The sequence below is a fragment of the Scylla paramamosain genome, chromosome 22 (genome assembly GCF_035594125.1).
Source record: "Scylla paramamosain isolate STU-SP2022 chromosome 22, ASM3559412v1, whole genome shotgun sequence".
NCBI lineage: Eukaryota > Metazoa > Arthropoda > Malacostraca > Decapoda > Portunidae > Scylla > Scylla paramamosain.
The window spans coordinates 7249238-7270000 of NC_087172.1; the positions used below are offsets into that span (position 1 = coordinate 7249238).

At 48.2% G+C, this 20763-nt stretch overlaps 1 long non-coding RNA gene across 1 annotated transcript in view; it reads left to right on the forward strand.

Annotated features, from left to right (window-relative positions):
• Positions 1-5669: 5669 nt before the first annotated feature.
• Positions 5670-20763, forward strand: part of LOC135111507 (uncharacterized) — a 24952-nt gene continuing 9858 nt past the window's right edge. Inside the window, exon 1 of the long non-coding RNA XR_010273757.1 lies at positions 5670-6328. This is a non-coding gene — a long non-coding RNA (uncharacterized LOC135111507). The remainder of the gene's footprint in view (positions 6329-20763) is intronic.

Sequence of the window (20763 nt, forward strand, 5' to 3'; positions counted from 1 at the left end):
TTGTTAGGGAAAAATTAAATTAATGTATGAGTTATGATGGATTAAGTTACGTAAATTAAATGAAAGTACATACGAGAAAATAACTAAGTTTCGGAATAACTTAAGAACAAACTGAACTGAATTATGAAAAAAAGAAAAGAAAAGAATTTCATCAATGACTTATGATAGAATGTATATGGCAAATCTAATAAAAACACATATGAAAACACAACTTAGTGTCTCAGCGACTTGGATACAAACTGATTTAAATAAACACGAGAAAAAAAAAAAAGGGCAATGATGAATGAATGACAATTTATCAAGACAAAAAATGTAAATAAAAAGAAATACCAAGAAAATAACGAAATTTCGGAACGACTGAGTACAAACTGAATTAAACTGAAGAAAATACGAGAAAAAAATAAAATCATGAGTGAATTACGAAAAATTCATAGAAAAAAAGAAGAAATAAATACTAGAGCACAAACTGAATTAAATTAAAGAAAAACGCGAGAAAAAAATAATGGATGATTGACAACAAATTCAGACAAAAAAAAAATATGAATAAAAATAAATATCAGAAAATAACATAAATTCTGAATAATTCATGCACAAACCAAATTAAATTAAAAGGGAACGTGAAAAAAAAGAAAAAGAAAAAGAATTACGAATGACTTACAATACAGTCAGACAAAAATTAAAGTGAATGAAAATAGATACACGAAAAATGACATAATTTCTTAATGACTCGAGTACAAACTGAACTCAATAAAAAACAAACACAAGGGAAAAAAAATGTAAAATCGTGAAACACCAACAATAAACTCAGGCAAAAAAAAAAAAAAAGAATAAAAACAGACACATGGAGAAAAAAATATATAAATGGCACAAGAAAAAATAAATAAAATCATGAGACTAAAAAAAAAAAAAAATAACAGCCCCCCAACAAAAAAGAAATTTAATAAAAACCAGACACGAGGAAGAATAGCTTAATCTGCGAAAGGGTTAAATGAATAAGTGAAGGAGTTACAATTGAAAACAAATGAACACAAAAAAAGAACAGTCATGAAATACTAACGATAAGCTCAGACAGAAAAAAAAAAAGTTAACTGGATCAAAGCAGACACGAAGAAGAAAAAATTAATCTACGAAAGAGTTAAGTGAATAAATGAAGGAGCGGCACAAGAAAGAGAGAAAGAGAAAAAAAAACCAGTAAAATAATGAAAGACTAACAAAAATAAACCCAGACAAAATACATAGATAAAATAGATAAATAAATAAAAAGTAGACACGAGGAAGAATAATTTAGCCGGCGAAAGGGTTAAATGAGTAAACGAAGAAAAGAAGAAAAAAAAAAACACGAAAAAATAAACCCGGACATAAAAAATAAATAGATAAATAAACAAATAAATAAAAGCAGACACAAGGAAGAATAACTTAATCTCCAAATGAGTTGAGTGAATAAATGAATGAGCAAGCAGACACGGGGCCAGATGGGTAAGTGGGTGATGAAAACACCTGCCTAAGTAAAGAGCGCCAATATTCCACACATGAGTGATCCCGGGCAGGCCGTGCAGGTCAGGGCACCCCGAGGCAGGTCAAAGGTCAACCAGGTTCTCTTTTCTTTTTTTTTTTTTCTTTCTCTCTTTCTTTTTCTTACTCGTGTTTCTTTTTTTTCGTTTTTTTTTTTTTTTCATGATCGTGATTCGCTGATTTAACACTGAATTGGTATTACCGTTCATGACCTCAATTCTCTCTCTCTCTCTCTCTCTCTCTCTCTCTCTCTCTCTCTCTCTCTCTCTCTCTCTCTCTCTCTCTCTCTCTCTCTCTCTCTCTCTCTCTCTCTCTCCTCTCTCTCTCTCTCTCTCTCTCTCTCTCTCTCTCTCCGTAGCGCTCCAAATTCAACATACATATACCACCACAGCTCTCTCTCTCTCTCTCTCTCTCTCTCTCTCTCTCTCTCTCTCTCTCTCTCTCTCTCTCTCTCTCTCTCTCTCTCTCTCTCTCTCTCCGTAGCGCTCCAAATTCAACATATATATATCACCACAGCTTCTCTCTCTCTCTCTCTCTCTCTCTCTCTCTCTCTCTCTCTCTCTCTCTCTCTCTCTCTCTCTCCCCGGCACAGAGGCCAAGGCGGAGGGCGGAAGGTGGAATGTGAGGAATGAGACCCACCTGGGCAGCGCCGTGGCGGAGGGACCCCCTGTAGACTCACCTGTACGGAGAGTTACCTGGTGATTACCTGGCTCGCCCCGCCGCCACCCGTCCCTTACCTGGGGAAGAGAGGCGCAGGTGTCAAGTGGAGCGATAAGAGTGTTAGGTTAGGTTACGTTAGGTTTGGTTTGGTTTGGTTTAGTTGGGTTGGGTTGGGTTGAGGTGGGTGAGATTTGGTTAGGTTTGGTTAGATAAGGTTGGGTTGGGTTAGGTTAGGTTAGGTTAGGTTAGGTTAGTCTAGTTATAGTTATTCTTAGGTTAATAGGTTAAAAAGGTGCATTAATCTGATAGTAAATTATTAGGTAAGTCCATTTTAAGTTTGCGGTAAAAGTGTTAGGTTAGGCTACGTTAGGTTGGTCTAGATCAGTAGTTAGGTTGGTCTACATCTATAGTTAGGTTAGGTTAAGTTACGTTAGTCTAAATCTATAGTTGGTCTTTAGTCAATTGTAAAAAGTGCATTGATTTCATAGTAGAATATTAGGTGAAGTCTACATTTCAAGTAAAATGTGCATTAAAGTGATAGAATATTACCTAGGTCTACATACACTTCAAGTCTGTCTTAAGTTGATGGTAAAAAGTGCTTTAATTTTGGTGGTGGAATATTGCGTTAAGTTTACATTCAAGTTTGTCTTAGTTAAGAAAGTAAAAACTATTTGAAATATACGTAAAAATATAATCCCTGGAAAAAAAAAGTCAAATAAGTCTAGTTAGTCTTAAGCTAATACCGTAAAAAAAAAAAAAGTCCATTGATACACCGTATAGATTAAAATATAGGAATTATGGCTGCACAAAAAGAAATAATAATAATAAATAGTAATAATAATAATAATAATAATAATAATAATAATAATAATAATAATAATAATAATAATAATAATAATAATAATAAATTAATTAAAAAAAAATATATATATAAAAGTAGTGTTAAATGTGTATTGATCTCAAGTTGGTCTTAATAGTAAAAAGCGGCGAGACATTGCAGCAAGCTGAGGAGGAAGTCAAGAGAGGCACGGGTGTCAAGAAGCGAGTGTGTGGCTGATTGGTCTCGCTTTTGGCTTCTTCACGGGGACTGATTCTCAGGAGAAACTGGTAGGGAATAACTCTCCTCACAACACCTGCGTCTCTCTCTCTCTCTCTCTCTCTCTCTCTCTCTCTCTCTCTCTCTCTCTCTCTCTCTCTCTCTCTCTCTCTCTCTCTGCACCGCCAGTAAAAGGTGCGTCGATTTGATTTGTGTAGATGAAAATGGAGGAATATAATGGTTACAAAAAGTAGAGCATTAAGTGAGTTTAAATCTAATGTAGTTTTAAGATGATAGAGTAAAGACGCGTTAATTTGATACCTCGTGTTAAAGAAAGGATAGGAATATAATCGTTAAGCAAGTTCAGGTTCACAGTAGTTTTGAGTTGATAGAATAAAGAGGCATTAATTTGATACCTCGAATAGATAAAAAAAAAAAAAAAAAAAAAGTACGAGGATAAATTAATCAGTAAAAAATACTACTAAGAATATTTTAGTTCGATTATCTAGTTAACCGTGAAGGAAGCTCTAATAAATATAAACTTGATCAGGTAAAGGAACATTAATTCAGTAACTTATTTAGCGACATGTACTCTGAAGAAGAAGAAGAAGAAGAAGAAGAAGAAGAAGAAAAAAAAATTTCTTTTTTTTTCTTTGTCAAATGAAGCGTAAGGTAAAGTTCCAACAAATATTAAATTCATAACGCACCTAGACCTTAATTCAATAATCTATGTAAATATAAATGTATAGTAATAAGACATGAAGACAGTAAATGCAATGAGGTCCATCTTCCTTGGCCGTGTAAGGCGTAAAGGGAGGTGCTCTGAGTGAAACGTTAACAAACCAGAAACACATGATTCAAGACTGTGTGATACAGATGCACACAGATCAAAAGATAATAAGTGCGATTAAAGACATCTCCCTCGTGTAAAGCATAAGGTAAGCTGCTCTGAGTGTAATGTTAAATCGTTAAATAAACCAAAGAGACAAGAGTGAAGGTTGTGCGGATACGGATGCACGCTGATAACAAATAATATATGCGCTTAAATACGTCTTCCTTTGTCTTGTAAAGCACCAAGTGAGCTGCTCTGAGTGCACTGTTGATGAAGTAAAGACGCATGACTTAAGATAATGTGGAATACAGATACACTCTGATAACAAATAATAGATATGTGAGAGCGAGAACGTTTTCTTTGAATTTATGAGGTTAATGAAGGAAAGAGACATCAATTTAATCACTTATAACAGATTATGCAACTGAAAAAAATATATGTTAAAAGATATGGACATTTTTCCCTTATCAACAAATTTCTATTGAGATAACAAATATATAGATAGATAGGTACACATGGGTAGGTAGGTAGGTAGATAGATAGATAGATAGATAGATAGATAGATAGATAGATATACATGCATGGATGAATGGGTGAATGGATGGGTGGATGGATGGATGGATGGATGGATGGATGGATGGATGAATGGATGGATGGATAGATAGAGAGACAGAGAGCAAAATAAACAGACAGACATGTAACTAAATAAAAGAATAAATAGATAAACAAACAGATACACAAATGCGTCAACACCACACCTCTTTACAACATTCAAAGAAATTCTACTGATGCACAGAGACAAATCATGCCACATCACATAAATAAATACACAGATAATTTAATTAATACATGAGCACCACACCTCTTCGTAACACCCAAGCACGCCGCTAATCGTCAAGCAACACCACGGCGCGTAATGCAATAATCTAATACAATACAATACAATATAATACACACGGAGCCACGAAGCCGCAGGAATGTGTGGCCACTTTTTCCTCTCCCCAGCCTCGCCTCGTCCCCGCTCAGGCATCCACACCTGTAATTTCTGGGGACTTTTACGATCTGACAGCCATTTGTGCTTCCCCGAGAACTTATGACGCGTCGATGATAATGTGACCCCGCTAGAATACCAAGGATGCGGGGAAAAGCGACTCCGTAACGGCCGTAAAGTCAAGAGGCATTTGTTCTTAGCATCTTCTTCCCGCCACCGCCTCGCAGCCTGGCCTTGACGCAGCCCCAGACAGCCACCAGCCACCAGCCAGCCAGCCGGCCAGGACCACCACCGCGAGGCCTCATCTGGTGAAAAAATGGGGCTCTCGATAAGCTGGCGATAGCGCGGATCACTTCGTCCTCGTCACGGCGACTCAAGTGGTCATTAGGGCGGCGAGGCGCTGTGTGAGGGGCGGCGAGGGCGAGGCTGAGGGGAGTGGTGGGTGGCGGCGATGGGGGCGGGAGGCATACAAGGGTGTGATGACTGAGGGTAAGGATGAGGGGAGCCAGAAGGGTGTGGGAAAGGGGGGGAGGGTGATGGTGAGGGTGAGGGGAGAGGAGGCGGCGAGTGGTCGATGCAAAGGTGAGGGAAACGTGCCTGAGGGGAGGGCCAGGGGGGCGCGGCGCGGCAGCAGGAGGCACACGCTGGCGTGGCTCGCCGCCTGCCCACCACTCCCCTCGTCCTGCGGGGACTCCGGTCGGACGGTATCGCACACCGCCGCACTCCACCGCACGCCCACCGCGCACGGCGGCCGCCCCTGGCACCGCCTGGCCTCGCCTTGGTGCGTCGCGTCCCAAGGCAATTAATTGGCGGGGGATCGCTGCCTCATGACAAATGTTCTGTAATTCCCGAAAGAAAAGCAACCAGAGCAGGTGACGGCCAGGAAATCCTCACACGACAGCTGGAAAAGGAGGAGCTGCTTCATGGCCAGCCAATCACCGGCGGGCACAGCAAAGGCGTCCCTCTGAGTGGCCGATGATCTCCTACACCGGCCAATGAGCGGCGCCGTAGGAGGCAGGGGGCGTGGCCTGGTGGAGGTCGAGGGAGTTGGTATATAATCCGCGGACCGTCGCGCGCGCGAGCTTTCCAGTCTTCCCTGAGCGAGTGATTCGTGCGGGTGCCGTGTCCCGCAGCCCGGCCCCGCCTCCCCCGCCGCCTCCTGCCCCGTCGACGCCGCCGCCGCCGCCGCTGCCCACACCACCACCACCACCATCACCACAAGGCCACGCAGGCAGCCCTCGACAGTGTCCGCGTCCCCCGCCAGCCAGACCCCGAGCAGCGGCACAACACCTGTTCCGTGAGTCACCTTGTCCCTTGGTACCGTTAAGTCAGACGCTGCTGTTCCCCGCGCAGGGCCTCTTTTACGGGGCAGCGGGGACAGGTAAGTCACCGGCAGGGTGTGCGGCAATTAGTGGCGCTGCAGGTGTGTCGCCCTGCAACAGGTGCACAGGCCGCCTGCCGCTGCCTACTCTACGGCCTTCCCTCCTCTTGGTTCGGCAGGCCCCCCCCTCCCCCCTCCCTATTGCCTGACCCATGCGCCATTCTCCCCACGCCCTGTCACCACCCCGCACCCATGCTGCGCCCCGCCCCTGCCACGCGCTCACCCTGCCCCACCCACCCCTACCCACACCCACTCCCCGCCCTCCTCTCCCCCCAAGCGCCACCAGGTAAGTCATCGTGAGAGGCTCAGGCACACAGGTGTTCCCGAGACAGGTGAGTGCCCAGGTGAGCTGCTACCTGCCCCCAGGGTGTAACAGCGACAGGTAAGAACATTTGCATTGACCTGTTTATATTAATACTGATGTGATGTGCTTTGAGAGATCAATGATGGGGGTGGTAGAGGAGGAGGGGGTAGAGGGTGTGTGTGATGGGGAGGAGAGAAGAAAGTTTCAGTTAGGGAGAGAATACGAGAGGTGGGGAGGAAGTTACTGTATGAAGTGAAGGGGAGAATGTTCGAGAATGTGGCGGTGGGAGTGAGGAGAGGGACGGGGTGGGGAGGGAGCTGTTGGGGTGAAAATGAGGAGTAAATTTAAAAGAGAGGGAGGAAAGATTATATTGAGCTAGGGAGAGGAAACTTTTTAAGGGTGAAGGGGGAGGGAGAAAAGGGGAGATTGATGTGTGGTGATGCGGGGAGAGGGGGGGTTACTGTGAGCGAATGGTGGGGGGAGGAGGAGGAGAGTAAATGAGGAGAGATAGAAAGAGAGATGGAAGAAAAAACTGTGTAATGGGGAGAATAAGAGAACAGAGAGGGAGGGGAATGGTGGGGAGTTACTGAGTGAAGGGGGGAGGGGACTGTGCAATGAGGGGAGGGGAAGGAAAGAGGGTATCTGTGAGGGGAGGGGCTGCTATGACATACAAAGGGGGAGAGGAGGAGGGGGAAGAAGTTTACTAAGTGATTGGGGAGGGGAGATACCGTGTAATAAGAGGGGAGGGAGTAAGTGGGGAGAAGAGAAAGAGGGGAGATGGTTTCAATTGGGGTGAAGAAGCTGGGACTGCTCTGTTTTGGGGAGAGGGAGGAGAATTACTGCGTGTGGATGAAAGGGAGGGGAAAGGAGGTGATTTGAGGGGAGAAGAAGATAAGTTTGGGGATGAGGGTAAGAGGAAGAGGGGATTACTTAAGGGGAGAGAGAAGAGAGAGAGCGGGGAAGGGACTTGATATGTGTCAGGAGGGGAAGAGAGAATTAAATACTCATACAGGGGAAGAGCGAAGAGGGGAGATACAAAGTGGAAGAAGGAGAGAGGAGGGGGGGTAGGCTGTAAAAGGAAAGATATGGGGAGATGTCTCGTGGGGGTGATGGGGAGGGGAGGAAATATTACTGAATAGGGGCGTAGGGGTGAGAGACCTAGCAAGGGGTGAAGGGTAGGCTGAGGGAATCTTGTACTGGGGTGAGGTGAAGAGGGAAAGGAAGTGGAGGAAGAAACTGAAAATATGAAGGAAGGAAGGAAAGGGGGGGGAAGGGTCGGATTACTGCAATAGAGGTGAACGAGTTGGAGGTAGTGTGAGGGGAGGTGGGGGTGACGGGAAAGGGGAGAGGGGGTTACTGAGTAGGGATGAGGGGGAGGGGGGTAAAATTAATGTAAGGAGCCTTAAGCGAGAAGGGAAAGGAGGGGAGGGGATATGGTAAGGAGGGCAGGGAAGGGGTGTATGGGTATGAAACTGGGTAGATATGAGGTGGGGAGGGGAGGAGGGAGGGAGAGAGGGGGGATTAGGTATAGGAATAAGGTGGAGATACGGTTAATAATGGGAGAGGGGGAGAGGGAGGGAAGGGGGTGAGAGAAGGGACAAAACTGAGCAGAAAGGAGGTGAGGCGGATACGGTTAACAGGGAGGGAGGGAGGGAGGGAGGGAGGGAGGGAGGGAGAGAAGAAGAAGGAGGAATGAGGAAAGAACATAAATGAGATACAACGTTGGGAGGTGAGGGGGAAGGCGTTACCAATAGAATGAGATCAGAGATAGAATAAAATAATCAGTGTATTAATAGGAAAAGTGGGAGTTTGCGAGAATAAGACTAAGACAGTGATAGGATAAATAGAATATTGAAAAAAAAAAAGAGGGAAGCTTGAGGGAAGGGTAAGATAAGAAGGATAATGATAGAACAGAATGATCAGGATATTAACAGGAGAAGTGGGGAGTTTGAGGAAGAGAAGATAAGGAGAATAATGACAGGATAAAATAAGCAGGATATTGAAAAACAGGGAAGTTTGCAAGAAGGAAGAGAACGATACTGATTGGATAAAACAGCCAAAATGTTGTTAAAAAAAAATTGAGAAGTTTGAAAGGGAAAGGGAAGTTTAAATGATGAGGGTCAAGAATAAACTGGTGAATGAGGGCTCAAGGCTCAGTGTCCAGGGGGAGGGGGTGGTCAGTCAATCACAGGAAAAGAAGTAGAACAAGAAGAAACTAAAAATTTGAAGGAGGGAAGTTTGTGAGAAATAAGGAGGTTTAAGTGATGAAGGTCAAGAATGAACTGGTGGGCGGGTCTTGGGGCTCAGTGTGGACTGTTTAGCCAATCACAGGAAAACAGACTGGGAAAAAAAAAAAAATTGAAGGATTGAAGTTTGAAAGAAAAAATGGAGGCTTAAGTGAGTCTAAACTAGTGGACAGGTCTCAGGGTTTAGTTTTCACGGGGTTTAGCCAATCACAGGAGGCTCTTTGCTACAGCCCTTCCCTCCGTATCACTCGCGGGGCATCGGCAACGCGGCAACACGCGGCAGGGATTCCAACCGAGATCGCTAGAGCGGCATCAAAGCGTGCGGGTGATTATTATGCAGGGGAGAGGGGGGAGGGGGGAGGGAGACATAGAACCGGGGAAGCATGGCGGCAGTAAAGCTTTTGTGAGGGAGGTGGAGGGGGGGAGTTGCGCCCCAATAAACCCCCCACTAACCCCCATACCCTCCACCTCTCCCCTAGTCTCCTCCATTGCGACACTCCCCCACTCCGTCCTGTCTCCAGCCTTAGTCTTCTCCCCGTCCCCCCATTTCCCCGGCCCTCTCCCACCCTCCCTAATCCAATAACAAAGACTGGCAGGCGTGGTGTGTTTCCGCGTCCACGCCAAGGTCAGTCACTGGCGGCTTACTGACTCGTGGGGCTTCTATTGCCGCTGCTCTCTTCCTGCAGGCGAGGAGGAGGAGGAGGAGGGAACGCCCCTTCTCGGTACGAACTGGGGCCGCACTGCTGACGAAAGGGTTGCGATGGGGAGGGGGTGCTGAGTGGGGTGACGGTGCTAGTGGGTAATGAGTGAGGGCAGAAATCCTGAAGGTAACATGATATAGGGAGTGTCTGTGATGGTGCTGAGTGATGTAAGTAACACTGCCTCTGCTGACGAAGGAGTGGGTTGCATGAGTGTGCTGAGTGGGGTGACAGTGTAACGTTTAGGAGTGAACTTGTATTGCGTGGGGGTACAAGTGAGGGAGGGATAGGTAACACTGTATCTGCTGACGAAGGGATGGGAGTGCTGAGTGAGGGTGCTGAGTGGGGTGACAGTGCTAAGCGGAAGGTAGTGAGTGAGGGCAAAAGTTCTGAGGGTTACAATAGACGAGTAGTGTCTGAGATGATGGTGCTGAGTGGAAGGTAGAGAGAAATACGAGTGGACTTTTAGTGAGTGGGGAAAAAAGGCGCTGATGGGGAACAAAAGAAGGACAGGTGAGTGGGGCAGAGGTGGTAAGTGACGTAAAGTTTCAGTTACAATAGTGCTGAAGGAAGAAGGAAGTATGAGTGGGACGATGGTGCTGAGTGGAGTAACAGTGCTGAGTGAGACTGCTGAATGAGGCATGGGTAGCTGAGTTGTGAATTAACTGACTGGGCTGTAATAAAGAAAATATATAGCAAGGGTGCTGAGGGAAGGACAGGGAAGCATGAGTGGGCTAGCAATGAGTGGGGCGAGGGTGCTGAGTGGGAAATTTAATTACTGAGCTGTGGTGCTAATGAGGCTAAGGATGATGAGTGGGAAAATTGGGTTACTGAGCTGCAGTGCTGAGTGGGCTGTAGTACTGAGTCAGACAGAGGAGCTAACTGGGGAAGATTAATGAGTGGGCTGAGACACGATGTTATGAGTGGAGTTAAGGAATTGAGTGGATCTGAGAAAGACAGGGTTGTTGTGAATGAATTATGGGTACTGAGTGAGATCAAAGTGCTGAGTGGATCCGAGAGTCAAGATGCTTATGAGTGGAGGGAAGGAGACCGAGTGAGGCAAGAGTACTGAGTGGGGGTGAAGGAAATGAGTGGAGTGAAGGGCCGAGTGGGGTCGGGACATTAAGAGGAACAAGTGGTACCAAAGTAAGGAGAGGGGTCATGATTAACAACTTGAGTGGGGTACTTGAGAGAGAGGAGAGAGAGAGAGAGAGAGAGAGAGAGAGAGAGAGAGAGAGAGAGAGAGAGAGAGAGAGAGAGAGAGAGAGAGAGAGAGAGAGAGTACCAGGGAGCCATCAAAATCCTGAGTGGTAGGTGTGACGAGTGGGAACTAAGAGGGAAATAAAAACAAGGGCGATGGACTCAGTGGGGTCTAAAGTGGTGGTGAGTGGGACTTGACTGCTGATAGTGAGTGGGAACATGTGCTAATAGTATCTGGCTAATATAGAGGGCTGAGTGGTGAAATGTACTGGAATAATAAGGGAAGGAGAATGAGTTGGGTTTGAGTAAGTGGAGAGAAGGTACTGAGAGGGGCTAAGGTGCTGAGTGGTGTTTGGCTAAATGGGGAGGGAATGGGCGGTCGAGGAGAGGGCAGTGAGGGGAGATAAGGTGCTGTGTGGGAGTAATAAGATATGCTGAATGGGATTAGCCGAGTGGGAACTGGAAGCTGAGTGGGACGATGGCCAGTATTCAGAAACACTCTGCTCTCTCACCACGACTCTTTTCAAGGCCACAGAGATGAACAGCTGGTTTCTTAAGAGTGTTTTTGCTGGTACTAATATAGAACTCTCGTTGATCTGTCACTAGTACCGTAAAGATCACCTTATGAACCGGTATAACTTCACCTAGAGGCTTTTGAAGGTAATCGAAGCGCAAGCAGAAGTGTTTCAGAATATGATCCTAACTATGGTCTGAATACGGAGAGAACTTGTTGAGCTAAAAGGCGGAGTGGGGTCAGGACACTGGATATTTAAATGGGTTAAGGGTACCAATAGGGCCAGAGGGAGTGTAGGGAACCACAAAACTAAACAGGTGAAGTCACAAGTTGGTCCACTAGACAGAATGGGGGCAGGAGACAACAGGGGCCAGACGGGGACAAGACAGCAATGACATGAACCAAACCAAACAGAGTCTGATGGGACAGGAGCCGACAGGGAAGAGGTGGTGAGTGAGGACAAGATGGCAATGACTGGAGCCCAAACAGTCAGTGAGGTTGATGGGATGAGAACTAATATGAATGGTGATACTGGAGTGCTAAGTAGAGCCATGGCTGAACTGGCTGATGTGGTGGGTGGGGCAGAGGTCACTCGTAAAGCTGTGTGGCATCAGTGTTCACTAACCATGCTGGGTCATCCGTGTACCATTTCGGCTTCTGTACCGTTTCAGCATCGACAGAAAACCTCAAACGTTTAAAGTTCAATCAAGTTCAAAGAGTCGTATATGATATGAAACGATCAGTTCAATTTTAGTTGCTACATAATTTTTACGCGCCTCGTATCAGTGGAGTGCACTAAAAAATGTTTAGAAATTCAAACGTTTAGTTAATAAAAATTTAAATGGTTGTAGTGTGCAGTATGAAGCAAATAATTTTATTTTAGATTCTGCTTCATTTTCACGTGCCACATATTACACGAGTACACATTAAAAAAAAAAAAATTGGGGATAAGTTTTGTGATGAGTTGCACCAAAACATCATCACCACCATTCCCACAGGTCACCTTTGCCTCAGCCTGGCATCACCTGGCTAGCGGCTGGTGGCACTATACCGGTTATCTTATTTCAGTAATCCCACGTGAACTTATTGGGGAAACTGAAACTATTTGAACTACTTGATCACTCCTTTGTTATCAGTGATTGATTTTTTTTTTCTTTTTCAAAACTCCGCTTCGATTTTGCACCACAACGTTTCCTTTAGACTAAGGAGAGACCAGCGCATTCCAGCGTTGTAGCAAGACTAAGATCACCATTGACAGTCAGTTGTGCAAGATATTCCTCTGCCTAAAACGCCGCTCAGGTTTTCACCAAGGTGCTCATTACGTGTTAAATGCGGTCCAGGAGTGAAAACTGTACGATAACATTTTTTTTTTCTTTTTTTTCTCGGCATCGAGTTTCTGAACATACTCCAGATATCATCCAAAAGGATGCACCTCATCATTCAACTCTCTAAGATCCAATTAGTATTTTCATGTTGACAAAACGTTACAATCGTAAACCGCGCCTGAAGACCACAAATTTTAATCCCGGAAGATGCAACAACATTATGGAGTGGTGGAGAGGAACGTACGGGTGGAACTGCTTTGTTGTCTCGAATATCAGTAAGGAATGAACACTGACAGCCACACGTAACTTCACTACTTTCAAGAGAGTTAAACGTCCCATTCCAAAGCCGTACAGTGCGACAACGCTGTGAGCAGTGGAGGGCAACGCTGCAGTGCTGTGTTGGTCTCCAATATGAGTGAGGAATGAAGAGCAACACCCATGCATAAGTTCACCTCGTCTGCGGGCAAGAGCAGTACAGATTCTGGCGTTGGCTTGGTTAAATGGACTCAGAAATTATCGCGGCAGAAGTGTTGAGCGTGACCACAGTAATTAGAGAAGCCAAAATGCTGCGGGAACAGTAATTAGTGAAACAGATGCCGAGAGGAACCACAGTAATTACTGAGGCCAGAGTGATGAGTGGGGTGACAGTAATGAGCGTGGCGAGATGGAGATGTTAGGGAGGCAAATATGAAGGAGTGAGAGGGTGAAGAAAGGGTGAAGAGTGGAGATTAAAGCTCGATTAGAACAAGATTCTGAGTGGGGCCTGAAATAATGAGTGGGTTGATGGAACAGACTGGTTGTGGGGGTGGCCGGGTGTGAAGTGTGACCGGGGACTGAGCAACGAATAACAGTAAAGTCCAGGCGCGTAGGGATGAGAGGGTCTAGTGAGAAGAGTGCATTGAGTGGGCCCAAACTAATGAGTGGGCCAAGTGGGCAAGACTAGGTGAGGAGGGATTATGAGGCACGGTACTGAGTGGGTGACGATACAGTGAGAGGTAGAGTGGGCTGAGGTGGTGAATGAGCAGAGGAGTGGCGTGGCTGGGGTGGTTTGAGGCCAAGGCAGTCACCACCGCTAGGATAATGAGGAGGGCGAGGCAAGGTGGCAACTGGATCCGCATTAGTGTCTGGGATCACACCAGAGAGCAGGTCTGACTCCTGACGCCAGGGTGCTGAGGGGTGCCGCGCTGCTCAGTGGACTCAGGGCAGAGGGTGGGGCCAGGTGATAGGGGAGGGGAGAGGGTCCAGACATTGAGTTGTGTGCTGGGTGCTGAATGGGGTCACGGTGTGTGTGTGTGTGTGTGTGTGTGTGTGTGTGTGTGTGTGTGTGTGTGTGTGTGTGTGTGTGTGTGTGTGTGTGTGTGGTGCTATACGTAGTACACATCTGACAGGCCACACTGGCGTGGGGAGCAAGGTGGCGTGGCGGGGAGGGCAGGGGCGAGATGGCGAGATCATGAAGCTGTCACGACCGCACAGTCCGTCATGCTGCCTCCCTCGCCCTGATCACAGGCGCCGAGCCGCGGGGCCACGTGGCGGGGGCGGGGGCAGCGGGGGGAGGGCCGCGTTGGGCGCCTGATGGTGGGTTGCGTTGTCGTTGCTCCGTTACGCCGAAACACAAGGCAAATAACGCGTGTTGTCGTGGGTGTCGGGCACAATGCGCCAGACACAAAGGCCCGCCACTCTTCGCTCACGCCTCACCCCTTCGCTCACCACGACCAGCGCCTCCCCAGCCCACGGCGAGGCGTGAGGCCCATGGGTGAGGCCTGGGCTGCCTTTCTCACCTCCACCTCTCACAGGTGGAGCAGAGAGGGCAAGGCGGGGCAGCGAGGAAGTGAAGATAATGCAGGGAGAAGGGACAGGTGCAGGTGGTAAAAGGTACGAGGAAAAGAGGGTGGGAGGGAGGGAGGGCGGGGTGGTGGAGGCGGGCAGGGTGCGCGGGACCCAATGGCAACACGGCGGCTGCTGCTCCTCGCTGGCTTTCCTCGGCTCACCTGTTACGTTATGGCGTCACTGGCGCGTCCCCGTCACCATTACCGCTCTAATCACTTGGTGAGCGGGAAGCTGAACCCCTAAATGGTGCCCCTGCATAGCTATCAGCGGGCGGCGAGGCTCGGGGGGCGGCACGCAGGGGGGCCATGGAACACTGCCTCCTGCAGGAAGGCAGCGCCGCTCATCTCGCTCACACCACAAAAACGCGCCTGGTAATTGTGCGAGGCGCCGTGCGGGCACCAGCACAGCGGGCCGCCGGGAGCCACGGGGGAGAGCGGCGCGTCTGGAGGAGAAACGACGCCGTCAAGAACAACAAAACACCTCCAGAGAAAGGCGAGCACCACCGTCACTCGCCGCGGCCCGGGAGCCTCTCCTGTCACCCCTGTCTGCCCTGCCACTCCAGCCGGGCCAGCCAGGCGGCGGCCAGCAGGGAGCTGCCAGGGGCAGTGGCAGCAGCAGGCAGGAGACAGGACCTACAAAAAAATGAGAGAAAGGCCACTGGCTGGGTAGGCGAGGACACCGCCATGCACCCGCTGCCCGGCGCCTCCACCTCGGGCGGATGAACACGCCAGGTGTGGGTGGAGGGCGGCGGGCGGGGCAGGGCGGGGCGGGCGCGGCAAAGACAGGGCAACCAGGGTCGTGTACACACACACACTCGCCCACCACACACACTCAGGCCCGCCTCGACTCCCGCAAGGCCAGGCCGCCTTTCACCACTCCGCCATCCCCACCACGCTGCGTCACCCCCACCACACCTCCACTCCACCACAACTTCCGTCACCTCCGCTACATCGCGTCAACCCCACCACGCCGCTACCCCCATACGATGCGTCACTCCCACCACACCTCCACTCCTACCACACTGAGTGCGTCACCCCACACCACACCGCCAACCCTACCATACTGAGCGTGTCACCCCCATCGCACCGCCACCCCAAGCACAATGAGTGGGTCATTTTCACCACAACTTCCGTCACCTCCACTACACATAACTCTACCACACAGAGTGCGTTACCTTCATGACAGGAGCGCGTCACCACAACACCGGCACCACACCATGACCGCCACCACACAGGTGCGTCACCTTCGCACCAACATCCACCCACTACATTATACGCGTCGCCACCACACCACACCACACCAGCACCACCAAAAATCAAGTACGTCACCACCACACACCACTACACTCTCCCTCCCAGGCCCGGGGCACGTTACTCCCACCACATCCGTCCATCAACATTGCAACACAACACCACAACAACACCATTACCCCCACCCCCACCAGACACCCCCGCGCACAACACAACGCAAACACCCATTACTCAAGACACCCACGCACACCACCACGCCCGCACACCACCACAGCACCCTCAGCCACGCCCAAGTTTTCACACACCGCACCACCACTCACAAGGGCGGCGCTGGTGGTGATGGTGGTGGTGGTGAACTAACGAGCAGAAAATCAAGCATCTCATCCTTTATCACGGCGAGGTGGTGGTGGTGGTGGTGGTGGTGGTGGTGATCCCCTGCTGCGGCGGCCCGTGGGAGGAGAATACTAGGAATATTCCACTCCTGCGATTTTTCCTCCTCCTCCTCCTCCTCCTCCTCATCCTCTTCCTTCGTCTCCTTCAGAAGCAGAGCGAGGAAAATTTTCTCACACATAATAGTGATACCAGGAATATTTCACTTCTCCTCTTCCTCCTCCTCCTCCTCCTCCTCTTCCTACTCCTCCCTTAGTAGTCGAGCGAAAGCGGAGAAAATGTTCACCAAGTCGTATGTAGTGAAAGTAACGAAGCGAAACAAAACATACTGGAATATTCTAGTCTTAGGTCGCCTCCTCCTCCTCCTCCTCCTCCTTCAGTAGATACAAGCACTCCTCCCTCCTACCTCCTCTTCTACACTATAAAGACGAACGTTAAATAGATTACGTTTATAAGAGAAAAACACTTAAATCAACAAGTTTATCTTATGCGTACGAAAGACAAAGGTCACACACACACACACACACACACACACACACACACACACACACACACACACACACACACACACACACACACACACACAGACCTGAACGGAACGACCTACATGTGTACCTGTATTCGTTTAGAGAGAGAGAGAGAGAGAGAGAGAGAGAGAGAGAGAGAGAGAGAGAGAGAGAGAGAGAGAGAGAGAGAGAGAGAGAGAGATTTTATCGGCTAAAATAAATGTCAATCTATAAATAAAACAACCCAAACAAAAAAAAAAAAGGCTGAAAGAAGTGAGTAAGAGGAGAGTGGAAGAGGGGAAGGGATAGGAGAGAGGGGAAGGGAGAGAGAGGGAGAGGGGGAAGTGCGATGACTCAGAGGGAGTTAGCATGCAGGAGAGGGGGAGAGGGGAGGGGGAGGTAGCGGCCCAACTCCTTTTACGGTGCCTCTCATTGATGCCCCGCCCCCCCCTGAACCCCCTCTCTTACACCTCTTCTCTCTCTCTCTCTCTCTCTCTCTCTCTCTCTCTCTCTCTCTGAAGGGCCCGTGTGAGGCGAAGAAGCAGGAAGACGTGGGAGGAATGAAGGTGGGATGACAGGACGACTAGGAGAAGGAGGAGGAGGAGGAGGAGGAGGAGGAGGAGGGAGGCAGGGACCATATATGACCATGATGTTGAACAGTTACGCAGCCGCCAAACATGGTCCGCGATAGGCCAATTCAGGGTCATCTCTCTCTCTCTCTCTCTCTCTCTCTCTCTCTCTCTCTCTCTCTCTCTCTCTCTCTCTCTCTCTCTCTCTCTCTCTCTCTCTCTCTTACGAACCGATTACGTTTCCTGATTGACTTAACCTCTACTGTAGTGCCGTGTCGTGGTGGGCGTGGCTGTGGGCATGCTGGGTGTATTGGGTGTGCTCTGTGACAATATAGGTGTGGGTGGGCGTGGTGGGTGAGGGTGTGGGTGAGTGAGGGTGTGTGTATATATACTGAGGGTGTGAGTGAGTGAGTTAAGGGTGTGGTAAGGTGTGGTGAGGTGAGGTGAGGGGCAAGGGCGTGGGTGTGGCGGCAACAACGGTGTGGTTGGCTGGGTATGTCAAGGTGTACCAGCCCACACACACACACACACACACACACACACACACACACACACACACACACACACACTGACGCGGAAAAACTTTGGGGGTGGCCCACTTCCTACCACCGCCCACACCTCCCTCAGGAGCCAAGGATCTTCTGGAGGAGGAGGAGGAGGAGGAGGAGGAGGAGGAGGAGGAGGAGGAGGGTGCTTTAGGCTCTAGTTGAAGGAGGGAGGTCAGGTAATGAGTAGGTGTAAAGAGAGAAGCTGAGAAAATGAAGCGTAGGAGTAAGAATAATTGGAAGGAGATTTAGAAGAAAGAGAAGGAGAGGTGAAGGAGGAAGGTGAAGTAATGAGGCGCATAAGAGATAAAGACATAAAGAGAGAAGAAAGAGAAAGAAGGAAGAAAGTGTAAGATGGAGAAGAAAGAGAAGGAGAGTTAAAGGAGAGAGATGAAGTAAATAAGACTAATAAGAGATCAAAATATATAGAGAAGAGATAAATAAATATAAATAAATAGAGATGAAGGATGGAGAAGAAAAAGAAGGAGAGATGAAGACAAATAAGGGATAAAAATAGAGAGAGGAGAGAAACTTACAAGACAGGGATGAAGTAATGAGACTAACAAGCGATAAAATAGATAAATAAATAAAAAAAAAAAGAGGAACATGTGGCAAGAGGAGAACTGAAGAGGAGGGATAGTAGACTGGAGGTGCTGGACTCTTCTCCCTTCACCTCACCTCCTCAGCCTCTTTGCTACGTGTCCTCCTCCATGATTCCCTCTAAAGTGCTGCTTAAAATACCTTACATAGCCTGCCCTAACCTGCCCCGCGCCTGCCCTAAGCCGGCCCGGACAGGTAGGCAGGGAGGCCCCATATAAGGCAGTGCGAGCGGTGGGTCAGGTAACGCTATCACAGGTAACACGTGAGCTAACTCCACACAGGTAATACAAGAGGCAGGTAAGACTAGGGGCCAGGTAAGACTATAATGCCTGGTAACATGTCAATTAGTAAGTCAGGCGAACAAGGCAGGTGCGTTGAATTAAATGAGGTAATGCTGATAGCTGGGTAATACTGATTAAGGCCAGGTCATTTGGTAAAGAGAGACAAGACAGGTGACTAATGAAGATGTAAGGACAAGGTAATGTTGTAGATTAGGTCAGAAGCATGACAGGTACATACCTAGTCTCTCAAGAACCAGGTACGGCGCAACAGGTTAGGAGAATCAGGTAATTAACTCATTAAGGAAAGAATTAGGGTAAGAACCAAGTATCAGGAAGGAACGTAGACTAGGTAGCAGTGACATACCAGGTAACTAAAAAAAAAAAAACAGGTAACGCAAATAATAATGACCAGGTAACGAGAACTAGGTAACAATTACAAAACCTCCACCAGGTAACACAAACTAACATACTAGAAAACACACACACACAAAAAAAAAACAAAGGTAAAACAAGTTATAATGACCAGGTAACGAGTAGGTAACAATATAAGAACACCCCCTGCAGGTAACACAGCCAGGTAATACAGGAGGCCAAGTAACACTTAAGAGGTACACAGGTGACCCCGGGGCCTGATAGCACATCGGACAGGTAACATGCCACCCAGGTAATGCCAGCCAGGTGCCATTAGTCAGGTAAGTGAGACAGGTAACTGATACAGAGAGAGAGAGAGAGAGAGAGAGAGAGAGAGAGAGAGAGAGAGAGAGAGAGAGAGAGAGAGAGAGAGAGAGAGAGAGAGAGAGAGAGAGTGTGTGTGTGTGTGTGTGTGTGTGTGTGTGTGTGTGTGTGTGTGTGTGTGTGTGTGTGTGTGTGTGTGTGTGTGTGTGTGTGTGTGTAGTGACAAAATTTTTCATATCATTTACTTTCCATGCCTCAGTCTTTCTCCTGTTCCAAGGTAAGGAAAAGTACAATTATTGGAGCGAATTCCGTGCTGTAAGAAGCTCAGGTGTTGGTGTGTTCCCTTAATGAAAACTGCCGGGAATGTGGTTATCAAGTTTTTCTTCTTCATATTTGTAATTCTTCGCAAATATTTGACGTTACTTCATCTTCGCGTTTCCTTTCTCCTTCTCTCCCTCCCTCCTCCCTCCTCCTCCTCCTCCTCCTCTTCCTCCTCCTTGTTCTCCCTCTCATATCTCTTCTCCTCCTCTCTCTCCCTCCACTTCTTACTTCTTGCGTGTCCCTCATTCTCCCTCCCTCCTCCCTCCTTCCTCCTCCTCCGACACTGATCCCCACCTCATCTCTCTCTCTCTCTCTCTCTCTCTCTCTCTCTCTCTCTCTCTCTCTCTCTCTCTCTCTCTCTCTCTCTCTCTCTCTCTCTCTCTCACCAAACCACAACATAACCCCACATCACTCCACGCACCTCACAGTCTCACTCAACCTAACTCCCCCCCCCCCTCTCCACTAACCTCTTCACTCTAAACTTCCCTTCTCCTCTTCCTACTCCTCTCACCTCCATCACCCCCCACCACTCCACTTCCCCCTTTCCAGCTCCACCCCCACTCCACCCGCACTCCATCCCCAACACCAGCATCCTTCCAGTGTCTTTATCCCCTCCGCCTCCTCCTCTCCCCCTACCGCCAGTATCTACCCCCAACCCCCACACCTGCCAGCAACAATGCCCCTCCTAACACAGTGAAGTGCTCAACCAACACACCTTTTTCACCCCCCCCCCTAAGAGTGCAAGGCTAACATACTGTCTTCCTCCCTCCCTCTCTCCCTCCCTTCCTCCCGTCCTTTCCTTCCCTTCCTTCGCTCCACTCAACCACTTCCTCTCTCTCTCTCCTCTCTCTCTCTCTCTCTCTCTCTCTCTCTCTCTCTCTCTCTCTCTCTCTGTTGCTTCGTTCCACCTTCCTTCCTTCCTTTCTTCCTTCAATTCACAACATCCTCTCTTCTTCATGTCCTCTTCCTTTGCTCTCTCTCTCTCTCTCTCTCTCTCTCTCTCTCTCTCTCTCTCTCTCTCTCTCTCTCTCTCTCTGATTTGCTTCGTCTGTCTGTCTGTCCGTTTGTCTCTCTTTCTCTCTTGTATCTCTCCCTCTTTT